At 29.8% G+C, this 23,395-nt stretch overlaps 2 non-coding genes across 2 annotated transcripts; both read left to right on the top strand.

Moving 5' to 3' along the window:
* Window positions 1-19,282: 19,282 nt before the first annotated feature.
* Window positions 19,283-19,354, top strand: Trnad-guc (transfer RNA aspartic acid (anticodon GUC)). The gene has a single exon. It is a non-coding gene; the product is annotated as a tRNA-Asp (tRNA).
* A 618-nt stretch (window positions 19,355-19,972) lies between these two features.
* Window positions 19,973-20,044, top strand: Trnad-guc (transfer RNA aspartic acid (anticodon GUC)). The gene has a single exon. It is a non-coding gene; the product is annotated as a tRNA-Asp (tRNA).
* Window positions 20,045-23,395: the final 3,351 nt, after the last annotated feature.

Here is a 23,395-nt window from a genome sequence, read left to right on the forward strand (position 1 = left end):
AAAACCAACCAGAATACCTTTAAACGATAGAAAATGTTCAATTTGCAATACTCTTGAAGACGAATACCATTTTGTTATTGAATGCTCATTATATACAGAATTAAGAAACACTTACATTCACAAGAAGTTTTGGAACAGACCAAATATGTATAAATTTATAGAACTATTAAATTCAGAAAATAAAAAAGTGATAAGAAACCTAGGAATATTTGTTGAAAAAGCTTTTAAACTAAGAAATTCTATCATTTAATTATTTGTTAAAGTTATAATTATTTTTTGTTAATACCGTTAGTTGAAACAATCTCATGTGGTCATTAATATAAGTTAGTGTCTAAGTATACTGTTAAGTAAATTGTCTTTTTTCTATAAACTATGCATACTATATTAATTTAAGTGATATATATGCTTTCAAAAGATGAATATATTCTAGGGTTACTTTTGATACTTTATAATAATGTTAATAATACATTGTGTATTATGCATATTTATTTCATTGTATGCGATGTGCTCATTTTGTTGGAATATCTCATCTTAAATAAACGTATATATGTAAAACGAACATATTAATGACAATAAGTCATTTTGAACATGATTGTTAATTTATAACATATTATCAGTCTTGCAATTTCTTTTCGGTAAGGCCGATATATTTATGTTATAACCATTACAAACGAATTAAATATGCATCAATTATATTCTATGTTTCTTGTCTTAGAATGTGGCAAGAATCGTGGATATATTCAGTACATGTATGTATATAACCTATTATTTGATGAATGTATATAATTTCACATAGGTTTAAAACTTTAAACATTTATCAAATATATATGTTTTGGATTACATTTATATCAAATGATAACTATACATATTTATGTAAGTTAAACACAACATTAATGTATTTATACTTGAAGAGTTTGTCGTTATGATCTTCTCCGATATTATCATCATGCTATGTTATGTATTTCATATGTATATGCACTGTTCGTTGTCTAGTATTATGCTGTTATCATGTCATCGTGGGCTTTTAAGCCTAATATGATTGAAATAAAACTATCTATCATCTATCATGTATTTGCCAAGGAATAGCTTTATCAAAACATTTGCTTAACTATAACTTGAATATTGCCAGAGAATCCCTATTTTACTAAAGTTGAAGCCAAAAGAGTATACAAACAGTAGCTAAGCCTCTATTAGAATGAGTATACTCGAAATTAAAGTTGTACAATTATCGTATTACTCTAGATATTCAAAAACAATAACAACATTCTGTCATTTTTCCCTAATTCATTATATGGATTTTTTAAAAACAGTTTTAATTGTACATGCACTTCAAGTTTACCTCAAGGAAAACAAAACATAAACGAATAAATAAGTATTCATAAGCTTCCAAAGTATTGCATTTATCCCAAATCTTCAAATTTATTTCTTACCATATTCTTAATGCATATTTATTGAATAATGTACAATTTTATATATAACAATAACTTCACATAAAAGTTGCAATAATGTAATTTGCAATCTGTGATATAAAGTAATGTAGGCAAAATAACAATTAAAAGCTGGGAAAAAACAACATTTTGATTGATGGTGCGTTTCTATAATAAAACGGCGATTTAATATTATTAATTGCTGTACAAACATACGAGAATTCAGCAGTTGGTAGTCAGGAATCTGTGATGCGTTTTAATCTATGGTTTTGTGATACAAATCTTCTGAAATTACTTCATTTTTTTTGCAAGAATACTTGCGTTAAATGAATAAAATAGCTAGCCAAATGTACATACATTTAACAATGACTAATGTACACTAATAAGTCCGCCTTCTGCTTGCCTATACATGTGTCCATCAGTTTCGCGATGAGTTAGATATGTGGGTTTTCTCATAACTATCATATTAAAGGGGAACATATGCAATATGAGACAAATAAATGCATCCAGATGTATTTCGGACAGAATAGCCGTAAGAGTGTCAACAAATTATAAATAAAGCTCGCGGATTAATAAGGGATAATATTATCTCATGGATTTCAGTTATCTAGTGAAAAGTTAAACACTAAGATATTTTTACAAAACTTGTACTATAATATAAGGGTAATAATTATTTTTTTTAAACTAAATAATAAACAAAAATAGAAATGGGAGGGGCGAATGAGCTTTTACTAATAAAGAATGCTGATAAACTATTTTCACTTTTTTTTCATTGTACGTATTAAGGAGAACTCTTGTTTATCTTATTGTTTTGTTGCTTTGAACTAATTTTAGTTGGATAATTTTGATATTATGGAAGAAGATTAATTGTTTAATGATAGAAATTAGATTAAATTAATATTTTTGCCAAACAAATCTGATAAACAACTTAAAACAGTGATTATCAGATAATAACAGTGTCGCACTATAATAACAGTGACAAATAAGAAAACTGTCGACGTTTGTTAATTGTTATTTATTAAAATTTCAAAGAATACATTCCAAAAAACATACCCAAACAGGGTATCCATATTTAAAAACAGAATTAAAGCATATGTTTATTAATATTACAAGTGAGTATACAACATCAATATGACTGTCAAGCAGGTCCAAATACAGAATACAGGTCCTTAATACCCACCAAAATATCAGTCTATGCCCTGATTATGAGCTGACAGAATAACATTCGGGGGACAATTTAAATTTTGCCTTACATTTTGTCTCAAACATCTCGCCATGTGTCGCAGGTCAATGTGACACTACTTAGGCAGCGTTAACTTATACAAGTGTGACTGGCAATGTGAACGTATGCAATTCTTGAGAAAGTGAGTCTCTGTAAATGAAAGATATTGTGGAAAATTTTATTGAACATACATATATATTTTTACGTTCAAAAATTTTAAGTTTTACATGTAGAAGGTATAATATATTACTTTTTAAACCTTATAGCAAGCATCTGTGTTTATGTGTGTAATTCATTACGTTATATTGAATAAAAAGACATTGTGTTCGTAAGCATACCCACATATGCCAATTTTATCCTTATTCAATGTATTCATGTCATCAGCAATTAATTGATTGTATAACTTGCGGCTTGCCGGTGTCTATAAAACCGGTTAGTCCATTTGACAGGTTCCTCGTCTCAGAAATAAACGTTATTTCAACTAGCAAATCTGCAGGTTGATATTTTAATGATATAAATATGATTTATAAGCATTTATGATGTATGCTGTCTATCATTTTAGCATTCATAATAATATTATTTCATAAACCATAGATTCTCATATGCAATTGATATAAAATGATGTTACGGTTACCGACTTTTCAACAATGTAAATATGCGTTAATGTACTTATTTCACAATTATTTCTGGTCCACCACCTAAAAATGCTTGTTTATGATCTCATCCATTAAAGTCAGTCGCTTATTTCATGCCGTATAGAACATATGTAAGACTTAGCGTAACTTTAGGCAAATTGATTTATAAGACATTCTGTACCTATTAAACTCAGCGTATATATTTGTAAGTAATTTGGTCATTAACTTCTGCCATATGATCTCTACTGGATACCCAATTAGAGAAGGCTTTTAGTCAATTAACAACATATTGTTATGTTATAAACATAAATATGTATTTTTATCATAAATCATTGCTTTTCATGCATTCCTACACGATACGAAATAATGTATAGAACAACATTGTCAGAAACATCGTTTCCTTGTGCTTTAAAAAACAAACAAATATTATTCGATTGAGATGAACTGTAAAAATAAATGTAAAAATCATAATCATTAAAATCTGGTAAAATTAAACATAAGTTGATTTTAATAAAGTATCGAAACACATAGATGTACCCCCGGTTTGGGAAGAAACAATAACAACTAAATTGAAGTCACCTGCAAAAGTTATTCAAGTGCAATGTTACTTACAGAAGAAAAATGTAGGGAGTTTCTAAAGCAAAGCAACTGTGGTAGCTTGCAGTTACCACCACCGACCAGAGACATGTTCTATCACACCGAGCCGGCAACATGTTCAATTTGGCCGTATGTTGAGAATCCGGTTTTTCTCGAATTTTCATTTCTTATGATATATTCTACATACACTGAAATGTAATAATGCATAATTTTTATACGTAACGGGAAGACCACTCACTATATGTGAAAAACATAATTCTGATTGAACAACATCTTAAGAATAAATCACAATGTGTTTTGTCTTGTTTCCATACGTTATTACAGGAACAAAGGTAGCTAGCTCGATAGTTTTCTCTATGTTGAATCCGACGTGCCTTGCCAGGTAACATTTTCATGATCTACGCGGGGCAGAAACCAATATTGAAATAGAGAAAATAAGAATCCCCAAAGAAAGTCCAAAACGGCAAAATTGAAACTGTTGCAGGCTCGGTATGATTGAGCCTGCTCATAGACGGTACTGCCAAGTGCAAACTAACGTCCACGCCCCCTCTAGCACCTGCCTTAGCAGAATTCAACACCCAAACACGAAATGGTATAGTTTTGGATCCAGAAACATCCGCAGATGTAAAGTCTGTCAAGGATAACGTTGACTCAAAAACTATTAAAAAATATGTCGAAGCCCGCTCATTCCAGTTATTAAAGTAATCAGTACATATTTTTTTAAGCTACATTAAATAAATTTCATAAAAAAAGAAATAGATACAGTTCGTTAATTAAATATGTTTCATATCGACTCCCATCTTATTTTAGTGTCCAGACAACCAAAATGAGTTCTATAATCCATAAATCTACAACCTCATTGTGGCGAAATCGGTTATACAATTTCTATTTGCATGAGAAAATCCGCCTTTGGGTCATCCGTACATCAAAAGAAAATCAACACACATTTTTCAGTAGCAGTCTGAATTTAACGGTGTCATTCCGCATTATATTACGGATGTTTTCATACAAATTCAATCTTTTTATGAGATGATTACTTTTTATAAACGACAGGGCTAAAGAACCGTGAAACTAAAACAGTAAAAGTCTGTTTGCATAAGAATATCTCATATTTGCTGTGATTGATTTTACCATTGTGACGTAGCGCATACACAGCTAATCATACTTTAGTGCTCGCCAATTTTTTTAAGCCAATCACCGACGAGGATTTTTCAAATTTTCAGGTTTCAAATCTTAATAGAACAGATTTAATATAAACTGGACGTTTTATATTATAAAACGCAAGTGGGCGCAGCACTAAGCCGGTTAGAGTGCATATTGGATGTTCTTCGTAAATAAGAAAGCTACAGTCGCTTCTCAAGCTCCGCTCCTTTTTAGCTTTCTTATTTACGAAGAACACCCAATATGCACTCTAACCTATACTTATTAGTCTTCATTTGCATGTTAAAATTCGTATACGAACTTCAGTGTTACCATTGGGGTTTCCTTTTAAAATCATAACTTATGAACAATTTTTAATGTGATTTACAACAGCACTGTTAATTTAAAAATGAAACTATAGAATGCTTTGTTTTCTAAGCCGTCGGAAAATATTTTTACAAAATATTTTATTTAATGTAGCTATTTAATGTTAATAAAATCAATATTTTTTATCGTAAAGTGAAGTGGCATGAATGTCTGATTATCCATACATGCGTTTTTTAATTAATAAAAAGAACTCTGACTTTTCCCCAAAGATAGTTTAGTCCAGGTTATTGACCAGAATGAGCAGGTTTTATTCTTTATTCCATTAAACATGAAATATCTAAATGGAAGGAGGAACTGAGCCGACCTTTGAATAAGTTTTCCACCCAATGCTGATCCTAAAATGTGATAATACGTTTAAACGTGAAAAGATACAAAAAATGTTAATTTTTTTAACAACGCTGCAAGTAACATGAATAATATTTCGTATTTTTCATTCTCAAATACGTGTCAAAATGTCTGACAAGTGATGGCAAAACAATTACTTTCTTTTACTTAAAACTGCAACATATGAACATTTAAAGATGTCTGCACGACAGAAGTAATGATATTCCAACCTTGTACGTATTGAAGATTTATACGGTTATTTTTTAGCAAACACCTTTAAATTAAGAAATCAGGAAACGTGCGATTAGATGGCCTAAAATATCATCGTAACATTGCATGTTGTTATTCATTTTGTTAGTGCTAGCTGTGGTTGTCTCGTGATTGTATAGTTTGAGATAATTTTATTAACAGTTGAAGAACAAAAGAAAGTTTGCAAACTGGTTTTCGAAAGAAATACCTGTTACGTCTTATATTTTAATTTCAAAACTTTCTATTTCAACATCCTCAAGTTAGTTGTCTATTTGAACAAATAAATGTTCATCAATGCAGTTTGTATTCTGATATCACACGTATACACACGCACATGTGCTAGAAAACATGACCAGTGCTACGGGCGGGAGGGATGTTACACTTATTCATTATCCCTCATAGACGGACTTAAACCTATTCTGTAATTTCCATGCAATTTTGTTGTGATTTATGCTTCAGAGGGATCACTTTGTTTCCACATTTTCATAATTGAAACGTTTTATATATCTTTAAATTACTTGACTTAAACTCTTATTTTACTATTGATTATATGTCATGCAAATAAAAAGAAGAAATTTCTCAAAAAGATTTGAGTTTTATTTAGTATTGCCTACTTTTTTTGCTGATACATTGCAGATTTGAATAAAATTTGGAGTTATTTATGAAATCTCGCAGAATTCTGGAACGCATCAGTAATAAAAAGATGGTTTGAAAAAAAAAATCAAATTATACATATCACAGATTGCAAATACTATTGAAAGATGTGACAAAAATTAAAAAGAAACCCATTTATATAGTTTTTTTGGCATTACATATTTGATTTCCTTACATATAAATAAATGTAAGTAAACTAACCATATTGCATTTTCTTAATACAAAATTGAGCTACAATTCATAGAAAATCGGCAAGACCGCCTTGTGTTGTCGATGTGAATAAAAGTTGCTATAATTACTATTCAGCGTAGACTCAATGCAATATTTATATTTTGCAAAAGAAAGTAAAACTAAAATGCATATACGTATAGCTATTTTTCTTTTGCTTGCTTGTTTAAAGTGTTTGTATCATAACTAATACAGAACAATAGAAATTAGAAAATGAAAGTTTTAGTATTGTACATTATATACATTTAAACTGACTGAAGCTTAGTGTGAATGAACACAATACAATGAAGTCTAGATAGAATGCATCACAAATTATGATTTGCGTTTATAAACTAACCGCTCATATGTTTTGATCAAGTTGTGCAAAACTAGAGACTTCATATCGATAATAGCATTCATGAATTTTGAAAAATTGATTATATTTTACATGACATATGTGATTCTTTAATATATATGTATGCATAAAAAATGCAAAGAATACATTGCAAAATATCACATTATTTTGTGTTTGTTTTTGATGTTTATCTGCAACTCCCCATTTACAGACGACATAATTTACATTAGTATATTTAAAAGATTCATATAATTTTGAACATTTTACAACAATGCAGTTTGTTTTAATTTGCCATCGTCGGATACCCACGGCCGAACCATTAACATTTGATTGCATGTTATGTGACATGTTTACCAATCGTGGGTATCCGACGATGTAATTTGCTAATATTTATGCATATCAGTATGAGAAATATGAGAAACTTACTAAAAAATGTTCGACAATATCTACAATTAAAAAGCAAAATGTTTGGTGCGAAATGTTTGCGCTTGATAATGTATCAAAACATGCTATGTATAACTCTTATTTAGTTGTGAAAATTTACATGAAATGGCCACCCTGTAGATTTTATGATACACCATTGGTACATCTGTTTTGTTCATTCAAACAATCATAAATACACCTGCACCTAAACCAGTACCGTCCTTGATCAGGCGCAATCTAAAAGAGCCTTCAACATTTTTAATTTTGTCATTTTTGGCGATCATTAGGGATTCCGTTTTATCTATTTCAAATTAATGTTCGCAAATAAATCTGAGATTGAATCATGTCGCTCTGAAAGTGTTTATATCAATTTATTACAAGTAAAACATCACAACCCTTATATTTACAGTATACGAGTAATGTTTTATAACCAACAAGCAAATTCGTTGAATTTATATCCCCCGCCGAGTACTGGTTATTATTAACACAACAACTGAAGACATAAGGTTTTATTTATATATTAATCATGGCATAAACAGTAATATTCTTTGAACTTGATAAATATTCAGGGCAATAACAGAGCCATAACTTTGTGTTAAATAGTAAAATCTGGAAATGCCAATGAGATTTATGCATACTACATAACTAATCAAGGGCCATAAATCTGAGTTATAAGTATCTGACTGGAACAAGGCGACTATATGCACATCTCCTCTTAGTATCCCATAAAGTTTCATTGAATTCCAGCCAGTAGTAGCAGAGACGTAGCGAGGAAACAAATATGTTTCTATATGGATACTGCATAACTAATCAAGGGCCATAACTCTGAGTTAAAGTGTCTGACCGGAACAAGCCGACAATATGCGCATCTCCTCTTGGTATTGAAGGTTCCCATAAAGTTTCGTTGAATTCCAGCCAGTAGTTGCAGAGAAGTAGCGCGGAAACAATTTTTACTCCATATGCATACTGCATAACTAATCAAGGGCCATAACTCTGAATTAAAGTGTCTGACCGGAACAAGCCGACGATATGCGCATCTCCTTTTGGTATTGAAGGTTCCCATAAAGTTTCGTTGAATTCCAGCCAGTAGTTGCAGAGAACTACTTCGGAAACGATTTTTACTCCATATGCATATTACATAACTAATCAAGGGCCATAACTCTGAGTTAAATGGTCGGACCGCAACAAGCCGACGATATGCACATCTCCTCTTGATATTGATGATTCCCATAAAGTTTCGTTGAATTCCAGCCAGTAGTTGCAGAGAACTATTCCGGAAACGAAATTCGGACGGACGGAAGGACGGACGGACGGACGGACAACGCCAAAACTATATCCCCCTCCCGATTCCATCGGCGAAGGATAATGAAAATAACGACTTAATATGTATTAACGTTTTGTGAAATGTTATCTCGATGATTATGTAGCATATTGCCTCATGACATCTACACCATTTAAAATTTCAAGTAGTTCCAAATTCACTCAGGTATTTACATGTCCTCATATTCATTGGTATACAAAATTAATTAAAATGACTTTACTCATTACGGTATAATTATTTTGATAAAGAATGGCTAAATGAAACATTCGTCATGCCTATAATTCCATTCATTGTTTCCATTCAAACTAATATTAGAGTCTTCTTCAATTAAAATTAAAATACGGATAATTATACACTTTTCCACTTGTTTGTAATGTCTTAATGTTTCCTTATGACTTTATGTTTCAGGAATTATCGTTACAATAACCTGGAAGAAATCACGGACAAAGGGAAGATAATGTTGAAAAAAATAAATGTCACAAAGCTATGTTACTTTAAATGGTCATGATAAATGGTCATGATAAATTGTTTAATGATATATGACTGTACTTATATAATGCTGTGGGCAAAACGATTAATGATATAATCTATGTAATAAGACTGCTAAGCATTGGTACAATAACGAGTTTTAGTTAAAAATATCAAAGTTGTTTAATGTTTTAAACCATAATATTAGTGGAATTTCGACATTAAATACATGCTTTTAAAACATGCAATGACCTTTTTCGTCAATCACTGTAATTAAATTTTATGAGTATAAAACTATTCTAAGAAAGGTGATTAAAATAATGACTGTAATAATAAGATATTAGAGATAGCTCGTAAAATGGAAACCACAGTTAATAAAATTAACGTTATCTTTCATAGTATCGTAAGTCAAATACTGAAGATCTTACTTGTTCTCAAAATCAACTTCTGCTACGGGCAAACTACAACACAAGCGAGGGAATTATCTGTGTCATTATTTACTTACTGTCTGTGCTGTTAATCGTGAACAATATGCGGGTAAGCTAGCTACTTACACTTTAATTAAATCTCTCGGGAAATCCAGATATCAGGCGATTTGAAACAAAACGAAAGCACAACAAGACAGGTAAAAAAACGCAATATACCTGATTATACTGGTAAAATTTAGTTTAAAAACAGATGCAAAAATAAATTACCAGTAGGTTTAAAAATATGACGTCGTCATTGAATTAAAAGTGAAATTCTTGTAAAATCGCTAAAGCATTAACATATAATTTTACAATGAGGCAATAAATCATTCGACCAGTAAAACAAATAGTGTGATGCAATGACTGATCGAGTTTTATTTTTAATTTTAAATTATATATTAATGACGCCATGTAAAGACTCATACAAATCTGCAATTGACATGCGATTTCCTTGTTTTATTTTGTTGTTTTTTTTTGTTTTGTTTTTTTAAACTTTCAAGGAAACAGCCGTTTTCCAGATTTCTATTTTTATTTCAATTGTTAAGCAAGTGTATATCACATAGTTATAACATGCATTGTAAAGAAATGCACAGCCCCCGTACTTGTTTTGGTGGATAAAAATGATAAACAATCTGTATAAAGCTCTTTTTGGTAAAACAGTTACCTGAAACAGAATGGAAAAGCTCAGATTACAAAGTTTAAAACACATCAAAATTATTCATTAAAGTTCTTAATACAGTTTCATAAATTGTTTTTCAATCATAAACATTTGTTTTCTTTTGAGAAGACTAGTTGAATTCTAGATATTTGTCCTGGCGCTGCCATACATACGGGCACTTTATTATTATTATTATTGTAGGTTCCCTTATTTTTTTTACAAAATGAGAATGGGGCGAAGGTACTGCGTTTGTAAGTGCCCAGATTATCAAGGGAGATTTACAAAATTAAAAAGAAGACAACAAAAAAAACCCAACAAAAAACACACACACATTTCCCTTATGAAATATTGATTAGAAAGTCGTATTTGCAAAAAGATATCTGAGGGTAGAAAATTAAGTGTAAAGTTAAGAAGTCTATAATGTAATTATTGCCAATTTCCCGCTCTCTGCCATTGTATGTAGTGTCTATAATTAAAATTTATATTCGCCTCTCCAGGGAAATAAATACGATTCTACTCTAAGAGAAGAAAGATTAAATATATCAATGCTGCAACTGTTGATTTAAAACAAGATACTTTACTTTAGAATTCAGTCAGGATGTGAATTCAAGGTTTTGATCGAGTTCTGAAGCATAACTTCCGTAACAATATAAATATTCCAAATTGATGTGTAAAATTTGCACGCGATATGTGTTGTTGTTTTTCTGAACGATTCAGAACGTACATGTATGAATTTATTTTAAAGACAAGTAGAAGTACATTTAATTTTTTATAAAAAAAACAACCCCAATGAATCAATGGTAATCACTATAAAGTAATTTGTGTATCAAAAACATAATAAAACAATAATTCCGACAGGTACAAAATATTAAAGCTATGAGACGACAGTCGCTTGTAGAGAAGCCAGTTCTTTAATACATACATACTCCTAACAATAACGCACATCCTTACGTTCTTCTTTTCTAACATCAAATCTTTTTCTGAAAAGATTAAATATTTATAATGCTCAATTCAATTGGATAATTTAGTTTTAGTTCAGTAATTGCTAAATGCTCCTGGGGCTGTAAGATTTCTCAATCAATCTGTGAAGTAACTCGGTGTTCTAACAACGTTTGTAAATTGCCATTTTCATCACACAATTTACTTTCTTTAAGGACAAAGCTTGTCATTTTTGAATGAAGAGATTCATATCACAAACAATTAACGTGTTCTGCTTAACACGTTGTAGCATATTTCAAATAGGAAACACCATCAAACGCCAAGAAACAAACACAAAAAGCAAAATAAAAAAAGAAAGAAAGAAAAAGAAAGAAAGGAAAATAAAAAGGTTTTAAAATATTAAATATTTTACAATTTCATTGTTTTAACACTTCAGTCAATCATAGGTAAATGCTGTTCATTTTACTATGTGATCATGAGTATTGAGGTGTGAGTACACACCTGTTAGTGTGTGTGTCTCTCTCTTTGCTCGTGCATGATTCCCCATTGTTGGTGTTTTGCATCATTTATTAATTTTGTATTTGCGTACTCTTTATTTACACTTTAATGATGTAGTAATAGCTATGACTGACATTAGATTTTTCCAAAGGGGCTGTCAATTGTAAGTTGACATTTGCGTTGAAAATATCTATTTATCAATTCCTCAGTCATAAGTAAAATAACGACTGTTGTTCATTATTTACAATTTAATCAAAACAAATTTCACTGTAATTAGAAATATGTTGTAAATAAAAATCAACAAAAGTTATAATCATATTATGTTATGTTTGTTTATACTGTAACAATAGAAGATCAATCAAATTTCAAGTCAGATGTTCATTCTCTATAACTTAATTGATTGTCTCACTTTGATGTAGAGAAATAAAATCCGATTTTGGTTTAAATTTGTTTTTAGATTTAAGAGTAAACAGTAACATAATATAAGATAATATTATATTTATTTCTGAATTATTTTACAAAAACGATCGTCAATGATCAAAAATATAACATCTTTGATTATATATATATAATACGGGGCGACTTCTTCTCTTGCAAATCTATACGCATTGAGCTCAACGGGGTACCCGTGCGATGTAGCCTGTTACAGGATAAAGTTTATAGCAGAGAGGTTTCCCGTGCTACTGCAGAAACAAAAGTATGGAAGTGTTATAAATTTAGGTATATGTTCGACTTTTTAAGTTTTAATTGCCTTTTTCCTAAAGATGATATAAATTAAAAAAGGAATTAAATAAGAATGTATGGTGTGTACTTTCTTATTACTAATTCATGTTTTATCACATAACATTAAGTATTCGTACATGTTTTGTATATAACCTTCAGTAAATTACTTTGTCACTAAAGCAGCTATTTAATGTAACTGTTTATGAATATAAAACATAGGTCAAAAAGGTTATTGTGAACTTAAATCCAACATACATACGCCCCACATGTACTACATTTGTATATATTCACAAATAAAAAGTATGAATTAAAATATATCTTATAACATGTCCTATGCTAATACATGTATAAACATATTACAAAAATAAGAAATTTTAATATTTAAACATGCAAAATAGGTCATTTTTGTAGTTAATACCTGTAAATAGGAAATAACTAAAACCTGTTACACACTACTATAAACATCGTTTCTTTACAAGTAATGTGTTCACTTATTTCAATTTTATCTGCTGGAATTCAAAATTCCGTACAAGTTTGTTTTCTGTCTGCTTAACTGTGTCTTAACACGGAATATATTCTTTTTCATCTTACATGTTATTACAGTTTGCACTTAATCCGTCTGCATATTTAAACATTTCAATTTGCAGACAAAAGCCTCGTATTGTGAAAAAAATGTAAAATTGCAACGTTGCTTCTGGCGACGCTCTTAATTGACTATAATACCAAGATATTAGAATATGAGATTGAAAAACGTTTTTCAGTGTAGTCTTTATTATGTAAAACCTAACGGTCAAACTATTTTACAGTATATAGATATGACTGATATGTGTTCGTATTAAAATATGTGACTGCTTAAATTTAACTACATGTATATTTATTTTTAGGTCAATATGTTTAGCGTATTAGATACAAAACTTGTCAATAGAAATAACTGTATTTAAACCGTTGTATTTTTACAGTATAACATAAATTTTATGTCAGAATTGTACTGTACAAAAATCTGTACTGTATAGAAATCTAGAGAAAGAGTGATCCCTCGAAAACATTAATCAATGCAATACAATACAATACAATGCAATACAGTACAATTCAATACAATGCAATACAATACAATACAATATGTTTAATGCTTCATAGGCCACCAGCCCAAAACAAAACATAGTTTACAAGTAATTTGTTTACATATGTACAAAACAGTGTAAAAGTGTTATGGTTATAGTACACATATTTAGTAAAATACAGTAATATATCATCGAAATTCACTGCAATTTAAATAGAAAAAATGTTTCTATAAAGTTTGTCTGGAAGAGAAATTGCAATTGAGAATGAACTTGATACATTTTCAACAGTTTAACCGAAACAAAATGTAATGCAAAACAAACAAAACAAATAAAGTAATTATTTAAAGTAAAATATATATCAAGTTAATGTGGGTAATCGCAGTCATATGTATACATTGACAAATTTTGAATCAACAATAAATTTAATGTATAATTAAAAACATATTGCATTAACAACTTGCACTCGTTTGCTAACAATATATATATAAAGTATAAATGTTCCCTCAATTGAAACCGACACGTTCTGTGAATTTACTTTATTTCATTTAAAAAAAGTAAAATTTTCATATACTATGTTGTCATATAAATATTGGTAGAAATTAATTTAACCAATTTTTAATCACAACAAAAGAACATGAAAATTGCAGACTCGGTTTAATTGAGACTGTACATTAGCGGTATTAAACATACTACTTGTTTGTATGTACATTGAAGTTATATAGCAAACTGAAATAGCAGATACTTAAGGGGTTTTATTTTAACACTGTTTCGTCTGCTAAGACACGAAAGACAAATTGCTTATGCTATGAAACACTTGGGATAAATCATCATTTAGTAATAATCATCAAACAAAAACATAGTGTTATGTATATTGCACAAGGGGAAAACTTTAATTCGTGAAAAAAACAATATCATGTGAAGATTACAGACTACATCAGTTTAATTGAGTTTGTTCATAAAGAATAATAGAAGAGTTCAACATTTATCATGCCATTACTATGACAACTGCCTGATAAAGCCTGTCTGAGAACAGCAACCTTTCTCAGTCAGTGACTTGAGAACACTATGTTCCTACGCCAGATCAGCACTGATGAAGTTTATTGTTGGTATTGTTTAATTGACTTTGCTGAATATTTATGATAATACACAGTAAATAAATTGTTAAAGCAAATTGTACCAAAAATTGTGTTGTGTTATAAAATTATTGGTAAAAACCCTCGGACTACTTTTTTGGCGTATAACCCTCTTGTGGTTACCGTACTTTCAGAAATTAGCGCCCCGAATTAAAAAAATAAGATGCCAAATCATAATAGAGGCAGATAAAAAGAATAACAGGTTATTGTCTTTTGAGAAAGGGATTTCTCAGACTCGCTAGATATGGTCCGGAAGGGGCTCGGCAAGCCTCGCCCCTTCCAGGACCATATCTAACCTCGTCTGAGAAACCCTTTCTCAAAAGACAGTAACCTGTTATTCGGTATCTCTCACGACCCTTTCGTTCGGCTGAAGCGACATTAACGTTTTCAATGAATCTATGATCCCGATGACCGAGCAAAATATGCTGAGTGAAGTACGGGGCAACTTTTTACAGTTGCCTCAAATTACGTAAATCTTTCATTGTTTGCCTATCAATTATTATGAAACAGCTATAATAAGGTAAATCAAGCTTGAGTTAAATTTATTTTCTGTCTGTATCCTTTCTGGAAGTTTGTGTCACTACATTAGAATAAAAAATGGAAAGATAAATATCACTTTCATCTGGAAACGTAATTTAAGGAATATTTGTGAATGCATTATGAGTAAAAGGACAATTAAAGTTGAAAAATACGTTAACTTTGTTGATGGTGTGTTAACGAATAAAATATGCTTTAAAATTTTGACTTGCCAGGAATACAAACGGTTAGTGAATATCTTGGGCTTTTACCAAATTCACGAAACATGTGTATCTATTAACATGTAAAGATAAAATTGGTAGAAATAAAATTAAAATCGGTAAAAATAAAATAACAATTATTATATTTGCATTATAAATCTTATTGTACTTATGAACTTGATCAATAAAAACGTAATAAGCATATAGTTATAACTTTGCATTGAAGACACAACCCGTGGCATCAATGTAAAAGTGACTTCTAAGAGAATGTCAGCTATTGTACAAAAACATCTGAAATTGCCCTACACAAGTTCTGTTTTCATTTTAGTAGAAATAGAATCTGGCTACCCCAACTTGTTATCATTATTGGCAATTAATTATTTAATAATTTAAAAAGTTAGTAGCAAAGGCAGACATCAAAGAGTCCGCAATAACTTAAACCTTTTATGCCGTAAGGAAGACTGTATATGACAATTCACAGGGTAGTTTGTGTGTCTCGAGAAAATTAGTGTCTCGAAATGAAAATATATCCTCCACTGAAATTGATATTTTGGTAAAAAAAGAAGAAACATTGACATTCCTTCGTATATTTGATCACTAGTATATACTAGTTAAACTTTCTCTTAAGTTATAACCCACCGAATGCATTAACTCCGGTTTGAAGAGTACTCAAATAAGCAAGAACAACTGTCAACCGCTTTGAAACTGAAGGCCATGGGTTCAAACCCTAGCAGGGTTATCCCTTTTCTTCTTATTTTCTTTTGATGTTAGTTATGCATCTCTAAGTTTCATTTTTGGAAAGAAAAGTGTTTAAGTTTAATCATATAATTATCATAGGTATATAGTGGCTGGCTATATTATGCTTAATTTAATAACTAATATTGTACCTGATATTTTAAGTCTAATAAAATTACCCTGTTGAAGTATTTAAAAATTGACAACTTTAACCAACATACTTTTGAGAAAATTTAGGCAGTCTTTGATGTTGAATTTCGTGAATTAACTGTTCGTGTTTTCGACTTTTATCTCATGATTTTACTGTTAGTATTGATATGATAATTATCATGTTGCCCGACGTTAAATCTTATTTATTATTGGTTCCCCCACTTTAGCAATTAAAAACGTAACTAATCGTACGTGTTTTAATATTGTTGGATTGACCGTTAATGTTAAAATACATTTAATAATAATAATAATAATAATAATAATAATAATAATAACAATAATTTTCTTTTTTTCTTACTTTCTTTCTTTCTTTCTTTCTTTCTTTCTTTCTTTTTCTCTCTTTCTTTGTTTCTTACTTTCTTTGTTTCTTTCTTTGTTCTTTTTTTGTTTCTTTCTTTCTCTCAAACGACAACGGCCATGAGAACTCCATATTTAAAAATACATTCATCATTTCAATATAAAACTAAATGAATCATGTTATTACATGTCTGTAATCTGATATTAATAAAAGTAATTGTTGTTGTTGTTTGTTGTTGAAAGATGTACCAGAAACCTTGACTTTCTAAGTATTTCAACTTTCTAATCAAAATTAGAATTGCAGTCATAAACTCTTTAATAGCAGCATTATATTTACATGCAACTTTAAATTATTTGGTAATAACTCGTATAATTGATAACGAAATAAAATTCAAGTAGACGTGTAATTATCTTAATAGCTGTATTTTACTAAATTGATAAAATTTTTATGATATTCAGTGCATTAAGTTTATGAAGCAACTTTATAATGTTATATGAACAAATTAAGTGTCTTTATTTTAGCTTTATTAACTGCTTTCCATCTAAATCTTAATAATTACTAAATGCGCATATAACATAGTTTTCCAGGTACTTTGTGATAATTGATTCAAAACATTTTAGTGTTGAAAATTAAATAAAGATTAAACCGGTGCTAGGGAGCGTAAGGGAAGGTGCACATTATATTATATCTCACGAAAAGACTAAACCATTCGAGTCTGCAATTGCCAACTATTGTTTGCTGTTTTCATTGATTTCCAGGGATTTTCTCTTAATCAAATACAGAAAAAATTAATTTCTTGAATTTTGATATTTTTGACACCTTAAATGAAATAGCAGAAACCTTCAGAGGTATTGTTATCATTTGCATCCTTTGCCAAGACAAAAAACGACGAAATGCATATACTATGACATTCTTTAGAAAAAGCATTTGTGTAAATGTCTTTTTGTATCATAAAACATAAATTTAATTAAATGTAGCGAAAATACTATTTCATTGTAGTGTTCTAGTTCATTGTTTTTTATCCGTTCGTTGTTCGATTAATCAGAATCTTATAAAATTTGCATGTTTGCAACAACAAGTGTGTATTAAACAATACACACAGAGTATAATGAAACGAACTATATATTATGTATTTACAATATTATGTTTTTACATAACTTTAGTAAAATTAATCGATTCTAACATACTTACCTAAAAACTTTTTTTCATCTAAGTGTAACAAATAAAGGTTATGGAATTATCAACATTTTCTTGAAACAGTAGTAAGCTTTCAGTTAATGTATAGTGAACGTTGTAAAAATATGCAAAATATGGTCATATGGTTTATAATAGCAAATTGTAGAACATCATTCCACCATATGAAATATAGATGACTTACACAAATAATTAAATCACTAACACAATATTATTGCCTGAAAATGATGACGTGTATTGTTATCTACCTGTACAACACATGTTGATTAAATTGTGTTAACATATATACTTCATTTATAATCTCCTCAATTTTAGTGTGGCACTGGGCTATAATATTATCTATTTATCTTGAACATATGTAAGACTTAAGCTGGTGTTAGGGGTCGTGAGGGATGTTTCATTTATTAATTGTCCCTCATGTTAAGAATAAATCAAACCGAGTCTGCAATTTTTATGCAATTTTGTTGTGATTAATGCTTCCGAGGGATCACTTTGTTCCCAGATAATAATGCAAAGACAATTTTATCTCAATTACATAAACATTTCCGCTCAAACTCTGTAAGTAATAAGGTAATTAACGTCGACCATCTGACTTCCACCTACAAAACAATAACAGGCTAGCAACATACTGTTTAATGTTTTATTACCATTCCATCTTTTAGTATATATATCAAAAGAATATACAAGTATGGTAACGAGTATGAAATACCTTTAATGAGTATTCCATTGCTTTAAATGCGTTCCTCGCATATATGAAATAAATACAGAACAAAATGTACATAGTATAAATTGCGCACATTAAACGTTGCTATTACAACAAGAATAATACCGTTGAAAGAAAATTTTATATTTCATTTTACTTGAAAATAAAGTATTCATGATTTAAATGCAACAAAGAAATGGAATAGATTGAAATTGTATGCAACATACTTTTTCATAAACTGAGTTATAATATAATACCCCAACAAATACATATATAAGTCATAAGAAGGGAAGTTATGAGCGGGAAAAATTATACATAGAAAAATGCTCGCCGCTATGGTAATAAAAGTGATAACGTCACAGTAAGGTTTAAAGTAAGTTAAATATATAAGGCCAAAACGCAGCGACAGCTGTAGTGTAGTGGTTAGTATATTGGACCTTTATCTTAATGATAATCTATCTATACTTTACAGTATATTATGGATCATATACCACTTTTATACATCTACTTATCGCAATCCTCGATAGTATAGTGGTGAGTATCCCCGCCTGTCACGCGGGAGACCGGGGTTCAATTCCCCGTCGGGGAGGTTCCTTTATTTTATTTCCCCCGACAAAGTGTTGCAGCTTGAATAAACACACATAACACTTTAAAATCCGTATCTAGCAGATATTCCTATATACAATATGATTGCATAATTAACTTTTCTGTTTTGCCTTTTGTCTCATATTATTTTCTACTGTTAGAGACGATGCGGGTAGTGATTTGTTTGATTTTTCGGATTCCTTCTTCAATACTGATATCAAGTTGCTCAGTTCATTTTTTATTCTTGCACATGTAGGTGATATTTCATTCACGTAACCATTGACCATTTAATCTACTGTAGTAATTAGTGGTACAATATTTTTTAACAAATGTAATAGATAAAAAACAGCCTTTCTCTTGCTTCAAAATTCGCTTATTTGTAAAAACACATTGGTGATATGCTTTTGAACCTATCGTCACAAGTGCTTCTACGTTCAAAATATCAGCTTTACTTTATTTTAGATCACGATATGGTGTTACTTCAACATAGGATGACAAAATACATAAAATTAAAGACAAAAATAAGAACATTTGCATAGACATGCAGAAATATAGAATTTCTATATATTCTATTGTATTCTTTCCTATTTTTACGTTATTACTTGTATATTCAAGCAAGCAATCCTCGATAGTATAGTGGTGAGTATCTCCGCCTGTCACGCTGGAGACCGGGGTTCAATTCCCCGTCGGGGAGGTGCTTACTTTTAACGACAACATTTTCATTGTTATATGATGAAAACCCACGGTATTTTTGTATATTAAGTAAATATCATGCACACATTTTGTTTCGAAAATTATAAAACATAATAAAATAATCTATTAAACAAAATTAAAGTTGAATTCTTTAAAAATCTCAAATTTAATTAATAGATTTTCATATTAAAAGTATCAATCATTGATCAAGTAAAGAAGTAGTTTATTGAAATGATAATAACGGGCCGAGTTTCCTTTTAAATATACTCGTATAATTTGTATGATGTTTAGTCAACTGAACCCAATATAATATTCATTGTCAACGAATAAAGTATGAAATCCTTTATTTGTATCTTGCAGATTCATTTTAACAATTTGTATTGCGGTGTTTTGAATACATCAGTTATCCGAATACGATAATGGACTGAAACACAAGTACATGCTGTAGTAAAACGCATATATTTATAATGCCCATTTATGAACTAGTATGTCCATATGTTAAAACGTTGGTGTCGTTCTATAATTTAATAAAAATCAATCATATATCATTACTGCATATAACACTGCTGTGAAGAAGTATAATTTATCGTCTGAGAGCAGTTTTGTCTATAAAATAGTAAAATACAATAATTAATTTACAGACAATTTCGTTATATGTTGAGTGCAACTAAGTATATCCTTGATTGTCAACTTTATATAAAATTTTACTTACCTTTAAAGTCGATTGTACATTGTATATCATTCACGTTTAAAATTACAAGACACGGAATGCATTGACAGACGGATATTTACATAACAGTTGCAAACAAAATAATTAACAAGTCATATTCCGAGAAAGATTTACGTTGGTCTGATCCATTTAAGATCTCACTAATAAATGTCTTTGACATGTCAAAAGGTAGAACTATTGAACGACAATTTTAAACGCTATAAGAACAACATATTTAAAACAACATTCATCTAAAAAGATGTTCAAGAAACCTTGACTTTCTATGTTCTTAATCTTTCTAATCAAATCTAAAGTTTCAATAAAAACTGTTTATCATAAAGACTTTAATAGCAGCATTATATTCGCATGCAACTTTAAATAATTGTGTAATTGTGTAACTCGTATAATTGATAAGAAATAAAATTCAAGTAGACGTGTAATTATCTTAATAGCTGTATTTTACTAAATTGATAAAATTAATATGATATTCAGTGCATTAAGTTTATGAAGCAACTTTATAATTTTTTATCCAAAAATTAAGTGTCTTTATTTCAGCTTCATTAACTGCTTTCCAAATAAATCTAAATCATTATTAAATGCGCATATAATTAAAAAATTATACATAGAAAGGTAGAACACCTAACCTCATTCATAAACAATTATCTTTCTTTTGTGAAATAGAAGGCTATTCAATAGAGGCAATAGTAAGAGGTAAAGGTAAAGGTATTCTTTTTTATAGTGTCACACCTACTGAAAGGACCGGCCATTTCTGACATATGAGACACCTTTTGCTTGCATACCATATATCTCCCAACTCCAACCACTAGTATTAAAATTGTGAGAATCCGATGTTTGAAACGAACAATTAGATTATTTAGAAACTCAACAGAGCAAGTGATATATGCACATAAATATTAAACAATAACACTAATGAATTTTATCAGATGTTGGAAAATTGATTTTTGTTTGTAAAATCGGAATTACCACCTCTTAGAATTTACTCTTTACATCTATTTTCCCAAAATACTTACAGAGTAGGTAGTAGTCACAAAGTTGTCTAGCGTTAATTCGCACTGTTTTTATATTGAACAGGTCCTTTGTGATAATTGATTCAAAAAATTTTAGTGTTGAGGATTGAATAAAGAGTAAGCCGGTGCTAGGGAAGGTACGTATTATATTAAACTGAAAACTAAACAAAAAACACAGAGTCTGCAATTGCCAAATATGTGTTGCTGTTTTCATTGATTTTCAGGGATCTCCCCTTAATCAAATACAGAAAATATACTTTTTTAATTTTTTTATAATTTTGTCACCCTCACTGAAATAGCAGAAAACTTAAGTGGTAATGACTTGCATCACTGCCAAGACAAGAAAAGACGAATTGCATATGCTATGACATTCTTTAGGGGAAAAACATATGTGTAAATGTCTTTTATATCATAAAACAGAAATTTTATTATAAATATTATTGATAGTTTTCGTCGTAAGTACATGAGAAAATACTATTTCACTCTAGTGTTCTTGTTCATTGTTTTTTATCCATTCGTTGTTCGTTTAATCAGAATTATAATAAATTTGCATGCTTGCAACATCAATTGTGAATTAAACAATGTACAAAGAGTATAATGAAACGAACTATATCTTATGTATTTGCATTACTTTTAAATTAGTAAAGTTAATCGATTCTGACATACCTATCATCATCGTTCGGTCATATGAAATATAGATGTATAGTTCTAATGTAAGACTGAAGATATTCCGGTCTTACATTGCAAATCAGTACAAATATAGACTCCTATTGATAGCAATAGTGATAGTTATCTAAGTTATCTCTTGTAAACTAAGGTAAGGTAAAACTTTATTTTATACGATGCATGTAAATGTTTGGCTTTTACCAACCCAACAAAAAGTGTGTATTATATTCTATGTAAACTTAAGACTAGATATGAAAGAGATATTTTTCTCTCATTATTATCTTGCTGTACTAATACTCTAGTACATTCCTGTATTTAGATTACCTTGTTATAATTTTGTGTAACTGTTGCAAAATATTGGATAACTGTCGCCGGTCCTAATTATAGACAACTAATTAATCTTAAAACCATATAGTAATAATAAAAAACATCCGATTAAAACTTTTGTGTTCACGTACATAATTTGAATTGTTCCTTGCTGATTTTATTAGGTGTATGAATATCTGAACACAACGAGTGGTAATTTGGTGAATATTTTCAAATCTTTCACAGCTATATTTTATTGTTCGGGCGCATTCTTTTACTTCACAATAATTGTAACAAACGAGAAAAAAGTAAGGAAAAATTAGGAAACACAATATAATACAAAATTTCAAAAATTGAGACATAAAAATCGCGTTTGTTATAAATACATCAAGATGTTGTTTTGTTTTTTTTAAATCTTTGAAATACTGTAAAAACATATCGTATGATAGTTAACATTACTAATAAGATATACACGAATAATTCAATTACTTCATTTTCATGGTCTGAAAATGACAATGTGGATTGTTATCTGCCTGTTCTGCTTGTACAACACAGAGTGTTTAAATTGTGTTAACATACATATTTGAACAATTTTCATCAAAATTGAAAAGCCCTGTTTATGATCTCCCAAATTTAAGTGTGG

The sequence above is a fragment of the Ruditapes philippinarum genome, unplaced genomic scaffold (genome assembly GCF_026571515.1).
Source record: "Ruditapes philippinarum isolate M1 unplaced genomic scaffold, ASM2657151v2 ctg2887_1_1_1_1, whole genome shotgun sequence".
NCBI classification, from domain to species: Eukaryota; Metazoa; Mollusca; class Bivalvia; order Venerida; family Veneridae; genus Ruditapes; species Ruditapes philippinarum.